Source organism: Drosophila elegans, unplaced genomic scaffold, assembly GCF_018152505.1.
Source record: "Drosophila elegans isolate 14027-0461.03 unplaced genomic scaffold, ASM1815250v1 contig_814, whole genome shotgun sequence".
Classification (NCBI taxonomy): Eukaryota; Metazoa; Arthropoda; class Insecta; order Diptera; family Drosophilidae; genus Drosophila; species Drosophila elegans.
This window is the reverse complement of record NW_024546167.1, coordinates 19,294,690-19,310,604: the sequence shown is the minus strand read 5'-3', so window position 1 is coordinate 19,310,604 and position 15,915 is coordinate 19,294,690. Positions and strand designations below refer to the sequence as shown.

General features: G+C 39.0%; 1 protein-coding gene across 1 annotated transcript in view; it reads right to left on the bottom strand.

Annotated features, from left to right (window-relative positions):
* Window positions 1-15,895, bottom strand: part of LOC108147966 (protein Star) — a 31,652-nt gene extending 15,757 nt beyond the window's left edge. The window contains 1 exon segment of the mRNA XM_017274763.2: window positions 14,835-15,895. The gene's annotated coding sequence lies outside the window, so the exon portion shown is untranslated.
* Between the last annotated feature and the right edge of the window lie 20 nt (window positions 15,896-15,915).

Genomic DNA, 15,915 nt, shown 5'->3' with positions numbered 1-15,915 from the left:
TCGAGTTCATCAACTGGCAGTGGAAACAGCAGATGTTTTTCCAATGTTTGGCGGCTGTTGCTGCTCTTGGGCTCTTATTCATTCTCGCTCAACGTTGCCCTGCCCCCCAAAAACAAAAAAAAAAGGTATGCACAAATTAACAAGAGATTTGTAATGGACGAAGCAACAGGCAGGGATTGCAATTTAGCAGAAAAGTATTTACTCCTAGCTATAAAATCCTTACCCTCTATTCTATATAGAAACAAACTAACAAACTAAATCTTGAATAAAATATTTATAAAACATAAAAAATCCCTTTTTTTTTATCACTTTTTTTAATACGAAATCATATTTCTATACAATCTAAACTAAAGTTTTTTAAAGTGCTGATAAGACCACATATAAAACAAAATCCCTACAATCTCTCCGTCAAACTAAGGGTATTTGAGCATCTATTTGGAACTGATAAACCTTTCATTCATGTAATTCCTTCTTTCTTAGTTTTTTGCTTTATGAACCATAACGTCGTCTTCTGGTTTGGCCGATGTATTGGCTGTAGTATTTTTTGCTCTGCCTTCGATGATGACTGCCTCGTAAAGCTCCTTTGTGCTAAGGGCAAGGCTGCCATTGCCACTGCCATCCATCGAGTAGAATCGGAATGAGAATAAGAATGAGAATCAGAATCAGAGCGCTGACCAGCAGCAGCGGAGTGGAGTGGAGTGAAGTTGTGGTTGCATTGACTTATGCGCAGATGCCGCCGCGAGGCATTCGCGCATTCATTATCCATTACGCGTGCGCCCAGTTCTTGGTTCTTGGGATCCCCATTCTCAAGTCCACAACTTCCCCGCCATTTTCCCCTGGAGAATGGAGTATGTTTTGTATGTTTTGATTTGCTGGAATTTATTGAAACATATCCCGAGCCGCAACAGCAGCAGCAGCAGCGAAGAGCTTTGCTCTGCAAGACCAGTGATTAAATGCCCTGCTGTTGGATGCTCGCATTTAATGATACTCTTTTCCCTGCCTTCGTTCGTTAAACGATATGGTTCCTGGAATGTGCTCAGCTTAAATGGGTCCATCTGAAAGATAAGTCGAGCATCTGCAGGTTGCAACTGCAAGTGGGCAGTTTGAGAGCAATCAGAACTCAGATTAATCGATTTCGAGTATGTTATTAACCACTTACGGATTTTTTATGAAACTAAATAACATATATAAATGAAATGTCTTAACATTCTCCTTTTTTTCCCACAACCATCAACTTTTTAATCCTATTCTACACACTTTCTGCCAAATGATTTTCATGGTATCGAACAATTAAGATGCATTTTCACAGCTTTAAAAGCAACTTCAAGTCAATGGACGCGTTTAATGTGCTTTTAATTCAGTAATTAGTTGGCTACGTCTTTGATTTGCAGTGCGTAAATAAAGCGCCATGAAATCGAATTGATACGAAGCGAAAAACTTTTGAAAGGGCCGCTCGGATACATAGTATCTGGTGGATACTGCAGGCGGTCGGTCTGGCGTGTGATTTACGACTTGTCGCAGCGCATGAAATCGATCGATTTGAAAGAGAGAGAGAGAAAGAGACTTGGGGGAAAAAAACAAAATAGAAAATCAGACGGAGCCGAAAGCACTCGGATGTATCTATGCATCTTTATAGCCATATATCTATAGATGTATTTGTATCCGTATATCTATCAATAGCTGTGTGCGCGCTTTTGCCGGCGTCGTTTTCATTGATGCTGCCCTTTTTTGTGTCTGCTAGCTGTCTGGGAAATCGCTGACACTTGGCAACAGTATCTATATCTAAAGCCGTCTAAATATTCTGTGACAACAGGCACCTCCCAGTTGGCGCCATCGTAGTAGAGGTCACCAAGATTTAAATGGATTGGGTTGGGTTGGCTTGGGTTGGGTTGGGGGTAAAAGATTTAGGAGACGACCGAGGCGATTTTTAGGCTCTGCAATTTTAGCCATTTGTGGCGTTGTGCAACATATTTTGCGGCCCCAGTTCCGAGAATCGCCAAGCCAAGCTGAACAAACAACAAAATCAGGAGGGGAAATGGAAAGGAAAAGGAAAGGTGAGACAAGGTGGCACATACACGGAGAAAAATTAAGAATATTGAAAATACAATATTTAAAACAACCTGGCTAATAAGGTTTATTATTATTAGTTTGGAACTCCGCTACAAAATTTGACATTTTCAAGAAATATTTATAATCTTTTTTCAGTTTCAAATATTTTAAATCTAGCCCCGCAAATACAATTTGTTTTGCCATTTTCCTGTGAAAAAGCAAATTAGTTAACCGATTTTGATGAAATTTTTTTCCATGTGTAGGAAGCAACAGAAGCAGAGGATGAACCAGCAAGCGAACATGCCACAATAATGTTTTGCGGTTAATGATCGTGCGATGCGAGGTACGTATAAATGTAACACAAAGCCAGAAAAGCCAGAAAGAGAGGGCGAACGGCACAAGACATTTTGATAAAACATTTACAAACGCACTCAAGCAGAACTCCATCATCCCAGCCGCATACACAGCAAAAACAACACTGCCAGCACAGTTAGAAGGTATAAGGTATTATAGCCATATAACCACCAAAGAAAACAGAACCACCACCAAAATTCTACAGGAAAAAAAAAATAAATAAAACCAAGAACAAGAGAGACAAGAAGCGTTGACGATGGGCAGCCAAGTAAGAAAAAGGCAGGCCAGCTCGTAGAATTATTCTGCTACGCTTTTAACCATATGGTTTATTTATACAACAACAACCACAACAACAAAACGACTGAGGAACAAGAACAAAAAAAAGTGGAAGGCAGGCCACCACTCGCCAACATTGGTAACAACAAAGTGGCAGACAATAAAAATGCAATTCTAAAAAGCCAGCAATAACAACAACAGCTCGGTCGAACGTTGCACATAGGAATTCTTCGTTTTCTACACTTGTGGCACTTGGAAAGGGGCAGAAAAGCGAGATGGTCAAGCCATCAATGCTGATTACGAAAGTTTTATCGGTTTCGGACAGTACGAAATTCCTTTTAAAAAGTAAAAAACGATGCAGGAGAATGGCATTTAAACATTGGGGAAAGGTTTAGGTTGAAAGGTTTAGGTTATAGATAGAAATACCTTTAAAAGTTTAAACCTGTTTTTAGAAACTATTTAATATAACTATAACAAGTTACCTCTTAAAATAGTAACATAAATTTCTTAAGATTGGTAGCTCCAAAAAAAATGTTAATTTCTTAAGAACACCTTTTTCCTTAAATTTTCCAAAATAAACCCTAAAAACATTTACTCCCACTTGTCTCTGGTTAAAGACCTTCATAAATAACTGCCCCATTCCTGTCAGATAAACTCACAAATGCTCTAAGTGACCCTCCTTTTTGGCCAGCTAGCAAGCCAAGGCGGTTCCCTCAAAAAGTTGTTGAAATTTTCCAATTGCTGCAATTGTTTCAAGTACTCGTGTTGCGCCCTTACTACCAAAAGATCTTCTCCCTTTTGCTTCCACTGAAAGGCTACTTAGAAATGAGCTCCGCCACGCTGAACGCGCTAATGAAAAAATTACTCTGGCCAGGTAAGGCAAGAAGGTATAAGGTATTTCGGAAATTTATTGGTAGCACACAGAAAACGTGAAAAAATACGAAATGTGTAACAGCCATATGCTGCAGAATGGTGACTGAGTTGAGTTGAGTTGGTGGTAAAAGCGACCTGGGACTTGGGACCTGTGTGGTCGTCGAGGCGGCATTGACTTATCTTGGCTTGTTTATCGGCCAGCGTCGTTGGCGTCGTCGTTTTAATTGTTTGTGCTTAAGGCGTTGCGGTTCGGTTTGTAGTAGGAGTTTTGCCAGCCAACGGTTATTTCAGCAAGTCGTTCTAGTAAATTAGCACATAAAAATGCGGCTGGAAAGTTGCCAAATAAAAAGCGGCAGCAGCAGCAGCAGTTGAGGAATCTAGGGTAAGTTGAAAATGGCAAATGGCTGCCATTGCAGCCGCTGCTATTTTATTGCATTTTCGCCTTTGCATGTTGGGAATTTATTACCAAAAAAAAAAAAAAAAGGCTGCACAGCAGGGATAGGCTAAGGCTGACTGGCTGGCTGGCTGGTTTTTCGATTCCCGTTCCCGGACAGATGGCGTGTGCCAGGACTAGAGAGGAACTCCACAGGACTCCGCCAGGCACAAAATGCAATTCATCGCATTATTGCATGCGACAGTTGGCGGGGAGCACTTTGATTTTGCTTCCCTTCTTGAGGAGATCCATCCAAAACAGGAAGCCAAAAGCGCTTATCTTAATGAGAAGTTGACGTGTCTGCATGCCACAACCAATACCAACTTGCTTGGGGCATGAAAATTGCCTTAATGTGCCGGCAGATGCCCGAAAAAATTTAATATTTATGCGCCTCAATAAAATTGTGGGAGTTACTTGGCCAATTACACCATAAACTTGGCCCATTGATTGTTTACTTTACTCCCTGGGAGCCATAAATTCCATCTATTGATGATGAGAGTTTCATTTGTTGACTTCAAAACTACAACAATATTTTCTGCTTGGCTTTTGGTTTGTTGATATCCAATGACATTTGTTTAGAGTGGAAAATTTCGATAGAATTTCGATTAAGTTTTTAATTTATCGCCAACGGAAGTCTGCTGAGTGTCTTACAAAACCTAATTACATAACTATTTAAATCAGTGGTTTATTTTTGTAAGCAACACAACACACACACTTTTCTTATATAATTAAATTTCCTGAATTAACTAAGTTAACTGCAAATTACAATCGCCGCTGGCCAGTGGCATAATTATGCAATGTTCATCTCGGCATAATTTCGCAATTAAATTGAAGTCCATAATCTATCCCACATCATCGCAGTCAATTGCCAGCGCGTACTTGCGTTTCCAGGGAATATCCAGAACGTTATATTAATTTAAGCCCCGTCGCTCTCCGATCCACAAGATATTTAGATGTTTATGCCGCTTTTGCTGCTGCTGACGTGACTGCAGCCAACCAAAGCTCAATGAAGCAGCAGCAAAGTGAGAAAACAGAAATGCAGTAAATGCGTAAAGTTACAGTGGTGCCCAGAAAAAAAATAAACTAATAACATGATTTTTGTATCAATAAATATAATAAATAATACAATAAATACATAAATATATACCATATTTATTATTTGTATTGAAACTTTTAAAATACAAATAAATAACAGATCAATATTAAAACAAGTGTAATATCAACCATTTCCATTACTCATTTCATATATACAAAAAATTAGGATATTTAATATTTATAAAATTTAAAGCTTTGCTGTTGTAATTATGTATACTTCAAATTTTTAAATATTACCAAAGTTTAAACCATCGTTTTCAAATTGCCAAAAATTAAAAAAAAATGTATAAAAAGCTTTAAGAACTTCAACTTTATCAAACAATTCTTAAAATATAACATTTTTAAAAATGCTTTGTACAGACAAGTTATTGTTTGCATTTTTCCACTGTGCCCAAAAGGCAAAGAGGCAAGACCATCGCCTCGTAATGAGCAACACGGACAAAATCCATAGAAATGGAAATGGATCAAGAGCAGCAGGCACAGATACATTCACAGATACAACTGCATGGCATATAGCATATAGAGGGGCAAGCAGATGCAGATGCAGATACATCAGCAGCAGGTCAAGCAGGTACAAATGCAACAAGCGTTCGCTCGGCTGATTAGAAAGAGCGGGCACTATTTGTTGGAAACATAAACAATATTTGATGGCCATTGCTGTGTTGTTGCTGTATTTGCCTTTTCCGACTACAATAATGACGATGACGATGACGATGATGATGATGATGATGATGATGATGATGATGATGATGATGATGCGTCGACGGTGGCGGCTGCTTCTTGTGTGTCTACACATGCATGACGAATGCCAAGCACCCCGGAGAACTGAACTACCAAAGACTAGCATAATAATTCACTTACCGATTTACCGACTCGGCACATTTATCACGGGAGAAAAGACAGTAGAAAAAATGCCGAAATTGGCCTACACAACCTAGAACCAGCAGTTAATAGACAAATTGCTGCTGATAAGCGGCAGCAGCAGGCAAAAAAAGGAGGAAAAGCGGAGGGAAAAATCAGGGGAAAAGATGGCTAAGTGGATGCGGGTCCGTTTAGGCAGGTGAAAAATGGAAATTGAGATTATGTTTAAGAGAAATCCTCACCCCTATGATTTTTCAACCACTACACTTCATCTCAAACACATGTCGCTCTTATTTCCCTTCTTTTCTTTTTTGGGCAAAACGGAAGAAGTCTTTGGAATGCATGAATGGGCAGCAAAACAAAAAAGGAAAACACCATGAAAACCCAAGAAAACTCAAGTGGAAAATTTTCACTAGGATGCGTGTGCGGTTGAGAGATGAGGGAAATCCGAAGCGCAGAGTTTTGTGTGCGTTTGCATGTGCATTTCGGTTTCTGTTTTTGTTTGCAACACGTTCACGTTCACTATACACTGTATACACTGCATGCCATGTTGCCTGACTTCACATTCAAATGGCATGACATTTCACATTTCTGGATGGATTCCGAATTTAAATGGAATTGCTCAAATTGCAGCCTGAGCTTGGCTCAAAAAAACAATAGTTAAGGCAGGGATTTACCAGGAAATAGTGGCCCAAAGGCATCCTTTTTAAAATGAGCACTGGAAAACAGCTGTCGAATATTATATATTAAATATAAAAATATTAAAAACAACTCTCAATAAATCTGCAAAAAAGCATGAATGATTCTACCGATTCAAGCCCTTTAACACAATCCTCCCTTAACTTTTGCAGACGCCATTTTCCCTTTGCAAATGAAAGTTCCATCCATCGATTGCATAAATCGCAAAAGCGCCAGGAAACCGAAGCCGGCACACACAAATGGTAATAAATGTCAGTCAAAGGGGAGTTTTAAGGTGCAGGGAGCAGCAGAGCAGCATAAAGAAGTCGCCAATCGAAGTCAGGTCGTGTCAATAAATCGAAATGTAAACTCAATTTACAAAATTGAAATTGAAGCGGGCCGCACGCAGAGGGTTAAACGCAATGCGATGTCTGCAGGGAGCGGCACACCTGCGCACAAAGTCCTGGACTTTGGACGCCTTTTCATCCGCTGGATTCGTTTGCGAAATCAAAACAATTCGTGGGGGAAACGATTTAAGAATGGAACAAAGGTGGTTCATACAGTAAAACCTCTTAAAAACTAAACAAATTTATCAAGTAAAATTGAAACATATAAGAAAACTTAAGAAATATATTATTGTTGTTGGCAAGAGTTTTTCTGAGCTTTGATTATTATGATTTATGATTATGATTTTTGGATGCGCCAGTTCTTTTATACAAAATGAACCACTGTTCTGCCAAAATCGAGGTGTGTGACCTTTTTCCGCGCTTTTGGCGTTGCTGTAACTCTGTTTTTCTTCATCGTTTTTAGTTTTTTCTTTTTTTTTTAGGTTGACGTGTGCGAAGCATTAAGTAAAAGCAGCAATAACAAAGCGCGACTATGAAATTCGCATAAAAGTCTGGGAAAAGTAAAACGGTTTACGTGCGGATTACAAAAGAGCAATGGATGGGCGGACGACGGAAAGCATAACTAAATAAACCCACCGGGGGAAAAATCAAATAAAACAAAACTCCATTTTTGCAACATGCTTGCAAACTATGAAAAGCACTTTGAATGTTTTAGAGTGGGAATTCTGCAGAGGCACGTGCGTGATTTCCCTTCTCAAGGCATTCAACTTTCGGTCAAGAGTTGGAGCGGGTGGGCGTAATTAGTGGAGCTAATGACAGGTGCCTCAGTTGGTGTCTGCCACCGGGTGGCACCGTAATTTGCCAAAAATGATGGATTCCCTTTATCAATTTCGTTGGCTCGTGTGTGCTGGCAGGATAATATGTTTCCCGAGGCTGATGTGGGTCCGAAAAACTGTGGCGCATTGAACCCAAACGTCGGTGGGGCGGGAATGAGAATTCAGGAGATATACCTTAGGGAAAGAGGCAGCGACAGCGACAGTGGCAGTGGCTGTGGCAGTAGAGCGGAGTGTAGCCATGCGGTGCATGTGCAGCGGCTTGTTGCAGGCGGCAGTTCAGCAGGAAGCCAACAAATTACGGCCGAGCCACTCATCATCAGGTGGTGCGACACGTCGAGTGATTGAGTACACCGAAAAAAATTTTAAAACCCACTTTTTCCAAAGAATTCAACATTTTTTTTTTATTATCTACTCTAAAGTCATATAAAAAGTTCGTGTTTATTCTTGAACTACAAAATTTGTTTAGTAAAATAAAACTTTAATTATTGATTTTTTCATTGCAACTACATAATGGTAACCTAAGTTTTTTTTAGAATTTTGTTTAAATTGTTTTGAGTGTGTTCACGAGTAGAACAAAACTGAGCGTCGAGTTAGCTTCGGTTGGCGGTAATTTGGTTCAACTGCCAGCCATGACACATTTTTACGGGCCTTTCTGGAGCGAAACGCTGAGACCGCCGACTGCCCCGTCTCCCTCTCCACCTCATCATCTCTTTCTCCCCTGGTAATTGAAATGGAAGTTCTGATGCAGCAAAATGGCGACGAGACGAACACTTTTAATTGAACTTAAACTGTACTAACGGCACATTTCCCAGACTAAAACACTTTTCCAACTAACTTTTTTAGGCACATTTAAATGTCGTTTGTGCCCCGTCATTGTCATATTTATATGATTGGAGGTTATCTCGGTTGAAACTTGGAACTTGGTTTTGGGGGCCCCTCCCCAACTCTTAAGAAGTTGTTAAAGTTTTACCACCGCAAACCGAGAAGAGGAAGGAGGAAAAATAAAGTGTAATAACAACCATAACAAAACTAAGAAAACTTTGACGTTGTCTTTGCGAGCAGTGGCTTACGTTAAATTCGATCTAGAGGGGATTTTAAGATCCCCACAAGGAGCTTATTTTAAAATTTGATATACAATTTTTTTATTATTTGCATATTATATCATTAGGATTTTTGTTTATTAAACACCCTGAACCCCTCCTGGCTACGTCACTGCTTCCAGTCCTATTTTTGTTGTGCTTGAAGACTTCTTCCGACTTTATTTCGTTCGGTATCCGTATCATTTCATACACAACACACCTTTTTCCATCCATCCATCTCTCCAGTCTTTGCTTCTTCTTGGTTATTTTTTATTTTTTCCGCTTCTCTGTTTTTGTTTTGGCAGTCACAACTTCTTTGGCTTTGCCATTGAAAGAAAAGAAAGACAGAAGAAACAGACTTTTTCTGTGGTCTAGAAAAAAAAACTTGTAACCACAAAAGTTTGTATTTCAAAGCAAACCACACTGTGATTCTTCTTCATCTTCATCTACCTTTATTTTCTGCTTCTTGGTTGCTTTATTTGTTGTTGTTTTTGGGACGGCGACACTTGGATATCTCTTTTTTTGGTCGGATTTCTGTATCTGTGCGGTTCATTGTTATAATTATGGGAATTATTATTGTGGTTTTCACTCGGCTTTACCTTTTTTTCGAAAAGTGAACTGAGAACTGGTTTTAAAACCCCCGAGAAGAACCAACCATTTTTTGATGCAATCGATAAGAAAAGTGTCTGGGAATATTAAAGCTGTACCATTTTTTGAGACAATTCCAGAAGTCAAGAAAAGAAGATGTTCATCAGTAAATTGCGAATTAATTTTTGGATAGCCCATTGAAATTGGTTGTTTATTTAAAGCGGCAGAGATCCCAGCCAGAAATTGTTTACACCATGCGGAGGTTGAAGAGCCAAAATAGATGGAAATGGTTTGTGTTATACTTCTCCGCCACAACAGGTAATGCTGCTGATTGATCGGGGCAATACTAAACACAAATCAAAGCTAATATTCTTTATGGACTTCTTGGAAATATACTTATCGCGAGTTAAAGAGTTAGGTCAACAAGCCAAGTGGTGGCGATGGTGCAATGGATATAGGGTTTACCAACTCCAGTTCCCACACATCATAAAGTTCGTTAAGTGAATCATTAAACAAATTACAAATTAGTATGCCAGTTATAAATAGCGGCAGAATAATACATAAATAAATAAGCCAGATCTATATAGAGGTATATTTGTACGCATAACAAGGGGGCACCGAAACCGAAGCACCTACAAAGTAGGTAAACATACATGTCCATCAATGTTGTGTAAATATTGGCGCAGTGAGTTAGTGTAGGTGGCTATGAAAAGCTGCACCACCCACAGGCATTCATTTCAGTCGGCAGAACTGCGTCTATATAGTTTGGGGCCCCTTGCCGATCACCGGGTTAGTCAGCTGTTTGCTATGGATAACGATAACGATGAGTGGGATCCATTCCGGTGAATGGATTTCGCAGCGTTATAATGACGATTCTTTATTGCTCACAGGGTGGAAATTTTCGAAAACAATGGACTGCAAATGTTTGAAGATTTAGTCATGTAGTCCCTAATTTTAACTAAATCACCCTTGAAAGAGTTAAGTAAAGGCTTTATTATCATTAATCATTATAAATTTAAGACTCTAAGAAAACGATCTTTCAATTTAAGATCTGAAAATTTCTACTTCAAAAACAATATTACACAAAGAAACGATTTTCCATATTCCACTAACTATGAATCCCTTTAATAAACCTAAATTATTTTACAACATAATCTTCAAAAAGAATATGATATATGTGTGGGTGGAAAAACACTATATAATTTACCTGACGTTAAATACCACAAAACTGACCGCAGAAAAGGCGAAAAAACAGACCGCAGTCGATCTTGACTTCATAATACCATTCCCATTCATTATTCCATTCATGAATGTATCTCGAGCTATTCCAAATGCTGCATTAACGTAAGCAAATCAAAACAAATGTCCGTTGAACCCATAAAATAGATCGATGCGCGAAATGTTTTAATCTTCAATTAACAGGGCAATTTGTACAAATTTATGCATTATGGAAATTGTTTAGCGAAAAGTGAATTTCCAATGAAATGTAAATAAATGCCAAACGGATTTCGCTCAAATTGTGTCGCTAGAGAGAATCAGATAGAGAGGCCAAATAGATGATCTTGGCAATGATATATGGGCTATATGTAGACAGCATCTTTGCCTCCTCCATCTGCTTGTTAAAAATTATTAATTGCAAAAATGTGTAGAGCAGTCAGCCGACTGTATGTAAATTCGTATATGTTCTTGCGTATCCGATAGATTCGGGCAATTTCACAACTCAAGAAAAAGAAAAATCCAACGTCGGACGATGACTCAACTCAATCCGAGCTGCTGCGCTACATTACCTACTTTCAATATTTTGTTGTGTTGACGGTAGCGAGAAATTTAGCCCACAAATAGCAGCCAATTGACAACAGTAAAACATGGCCAAATATGTACGAAGTGGGCCCATGACGTAAGCGCCCCACGGTAGCTGCATAAATAGGCAAAAACTATCGAACAAGAAGTGATATGAAAAGGTTGCAACGAAGTTGGAATTACCCTTGCAAATCGTAATTTCCTATGACTGATAATTCCTTTTTTATCATGTTGATTCATCATGATTTTGTTGATTTGCCCGTTAGGAAATAAGAAGATTTATTGATTTTGCTATTAGGGAAATTATAAAATGACCACTGACCAAAGGTGATCATTTTGATTTTTAGAATTGTCTCTTATATTTGAAAACCAATTAAAACAAAATAAATGTTGTTCTTTATGTCTCATATAAAAATATTGAATGAAGTTTTATATATTATATCATGAAACGAACAACTCGATTGTAGGGTATCAAAGGCTAAACAAATGCGAAATTTACATGAGCGGGTCATGATTTATTAGCAACAGACAAGGACGGACAGAGAGACGCGAAATTACAACTCAAGACGTTGGCGCCCACATTTATATGCACAGTGATAAGGAGAGAGGGGGAGATACATAAGCGTTTCATTCACAAAACGAAAGCAAATAAAATTCGGCGACATTTGAGATCGATTTACATTTGGTTTTTCTGCTCGTGTAGATGGATCAATTAAATGCCAAAAGAACGGGCACAAATCTGTTAACCAAATTTGGACAAAAGGAGTGGCCACATAACGGATATGGGAATGGACCCAAAGCGAGTTTAGTCATCTCCTTCGGCATGAATCAATCACAATAGATTCATTCACAATGGGCTCCACTCACACATTGTCACTTATTTCAAGTTCCGTTTTTGCCAATTTAGAGTGAGACATCAATGCAAAAAAACACTACTCCCCTGTACTCCTCACTCTTGTTAGCTATATATATGTAGGTACAACTTTATTAATAGGTTGCTCTCGCTCTGGCTCCCTCCTACTTCCCTCTCGCTCCCTCCCAATTGCACGTGTTGGGGCCGCTGCAGCAGAAACAACAACAAAAGTCTCGACGCCGACAGCGGATTTTGTTGGATTTTATTTTTGGGTCTTGAGGCTTCTTTCGCTTTTTTTTATATTCTTCTTTATGTCTTTCCGATTTTGGAGGTAGCTCGCCATGTGAAAGGAAATAATTACTTTATTTGTTGTTTTTGTGTGTGTATGCGTACAGGCTGGGTCAAAATAATAGTGAAAACAACTTATTTTCCAGAAAAGCAGGTACATCGAATATTAAAATTATTATTTAAATTTGGGAAATTATTATGTTTTTTAAACATTTTTGTATCATATTTTTTATCGACCAAAAATATATTATTTTGAATTTAAAACTAAAAAGTCATAAAACAGGGTTGAGAATTTTACAAAACTTATTCGAACACCATATACCCCTTTTTTTAAAAAGCAAATAAAACTATATTATTTTGACCGCATTTGTTCGCCTATTATGAATGTGTGAGCAAGATTGTTGTTATGGCCGTGTTGCCTTTGGTTGATTTGGTTGTTTCTTTTTCTCTGTTGCCAGCTGGGCTGCATTTCAAACAATTTGGAAATTTGAAATTGTTTGCAAGCTTTTATTAGCCAATGTTGCCTGTATTCGAACTCCTCCATCGCTTTTTCGAATTGCCTGCGTCTAAACAATAATTAACAGTAAATGAAAATGGGCAGGAAATGCGCGAGGCCGCTTGTAGGTCAAGAAGCATTAGTTGGGCAAGCCATTACTTCCCTAGTCGATGGTATTATTCTGGCCACTGTGGTGCAATGCCTTTATTGCCTTCGTTAGGCGTTAGATGCTATATAGTAAATATACCTAACGGCTGATAATGACGCATAATTGCCCAGACTAAAATCACAGAGATCGTCAATTGAGAAAAAGTGAGATCAGTGACAAATTAAGCGTGGCAATTTGAGCGCAGCTTTAAGCGGTCACATCCGTTTTGCAGAAATACCCGCAGCGTAGAACATTAGACAAATTTGCACATTTAATCAAAGACAATTACTTAATTGCTCAATTACAGCAAATAACTGGAGTACTAGCAAGGAAATGGGAACGGAACAAGTGCAACAAATTATAAAAAGGATGAGACACCTACGCGAAGCATTAGTCATAACTATCAGAATTGGTATATATCATGAACAGCTCTAACCAATTTAATCGTTAAATTATATTCGTATTTGAGTTACAAAATATTTAAGATCCCTCCTTATATCTAGTTTCTCTATTTACCTTTCTGGAGTGAGATGGCAATAGCCATCGTCAAGTGCGACTCTTTGCTGGTGTTTTCGCTGTAGCCCCTGCACTTCCTACTAGGAAATTCTACGGAATTCAGAATTATGTGCAGCAGCAGCGTTGGCAAGTGTCATTTGAGACCCAAACACAAAGAGACAAACAGCAGCTGCTCCACCAGTGGGCTTGTGTGAGTGTCAGAGAGTGGATTTTATTTGAAATTCAAACTCTTTTTATGGTACCCAGTTATTATAGGGTAGTTTAGGGTATAACAAACTTCAGAACAGTTGGGAAAAGTAAAGAGAATAGAAAAGAACAACTTAGTTAATGCAGGGAAGTTTCTATTCTTATAAAAATAAACTTTAATTTTATAAATTCATTTTTATAAACTTTAAAGGTCTAAAGACTAAGCCCTAAAATCCATGGCTTTTTTCAGTGTTTCGAGCGGTATTAGCTAGTCGTACCTCTATTTATGTTCTTTCTTCCCCGGGTTACCAGTAAAAATCGTAAAAATCGACGTCGCAACAGCTGTAGGAAAACTATAAACCACTTTGGGAAATGCGTTAGGAAGGGGGTCTCCTCTTATTTTTTGGCAGGGCTACGCCTTTTGCTCTTCCGCGTTTTCAAACTCCGGGATGAACTTTTGTGCTCGATTTTCCAGTTGCCAAAAAGCGCCGGAAATTGCTGGCAACTGTCGGCGGTCGCCAGATCGTCGGCAGCCCCTTTTTTATATGGAAAATCACAACCTGATTCACAAGCACTTGGCGAAAATTACATAATCGCCCAACAAATGGGAGCACCACACAGTCGTCATATCGAAATTGTGCCAAATTGCAATTGCAGAATGATAATAACGATGAGTTATTTCTCCCCCAGTGAGATGTTCATATTTTTCCAACAATTTTCTGAAATCAGCGGGTGGCTAATTTCGCTCAATTTTCGCTGTTTCTTCGGCTGGGAAAACATTTCAATTTATATTTTCTTGATTTTCCTCCAGCCCACCAACAGAGGTATTCTCCAGTTTTTCGGGTTTTCCGAGGGATTTTTTGTTTCTACCTGCGAATACCTGCCCAAAAAAAAGGAAGGCGTGGGAATCACCAAAAATATATAGAGTGAAGAAAATATGAGAAACGAGAAAATTGCAATTGCAGGACGTGTGAAAATGTGCGGAAGACAGGAAACGTGGGCAGGACCGCTCGCAGATTTCCCGGAATGGCCTTGGCCAATGGGAAAGCGATTTTCCCTTGATTTACCATACACTCACCTTTTTGGGCAAAGAGGAAAATTTTAGTTGTTCCGTATCCAAAAAAAACAGGTCTTTTATAACTCGGTGCTCCAAATCTCCAGAAGAACACAATATTTTCTTTCACTGCCGATCGATCCAAGTTGAAGACGAATTTTCGCACTTTTGTTTTACGTTTTTTCACCGATTTCGTTTTGGAACATTTATTTTGCACACAATTATTTATTAAATGCTGCACACACACAAATTAAATGTAATTGTGTATGTGTTTGTTGTTTACGTACGTGTGTGTGTGTGCGTAGAGCACGCCTCGCACACACTGACAAATATTCATTCACGATACGGTGATCACGATCTTCGCGCTCGCTCTCTCTCATTCATATTGTTGTTGTCGTTAAAAAGCCAAGAGAAAAATAATACTATATGAAATGTGAATGCGAAAGACGCACAAAGTTATCAACACGACGGGTATACGAGTGCTGTGTTGTTGTTGTTGCTGCTGCTACTTGTTTTATATTTACTTGATTTCATATTTTCATATTTCTTTTCGTTTGCTACCTGTGTTTTAGTTAAACGAACACACGAAAAACAACACACACGCGCACGCACACCACACACACGCACACACTCACACTACGGAACGAGAGACGCAAAGGTAAAGTGGTAAACTGTGTGTGCAAGAAAAAAAGGCGACAAGAAACGGAACGGAATTAACGGAACCCGTATATATGCACGCGCTCGGCGATTCAATGGCGATTTCAACTGCACTTGGTGTGTTTTTGGGCTAAATATTTAAGTTTTCCCCGCTGTGTGGGTCGAAGTATTCAGTTTGGGCTGCCGAATTTTCCTGGTCGTTCGTAGCACTCGCGGTGTTACGTTTTTCGGCGATGCGCGGAGAAGCGTCGTGTCGGAATTTATCGCCGCCGAGTCCACGTGTAATTGCAAAACCTCCAAAATCAATCACTCTAATATATCAACTCTAGCTTGAGTTCGAATGCAGCCATTTGTAGTTTTAGCGAGGAGCAGCGAAAACACGTCCGAACGGCGAGAAAAATGTTTTTGTTCTCTTTCTCTTTCTCCGTCTTTACTTTCTTCTTCTCTA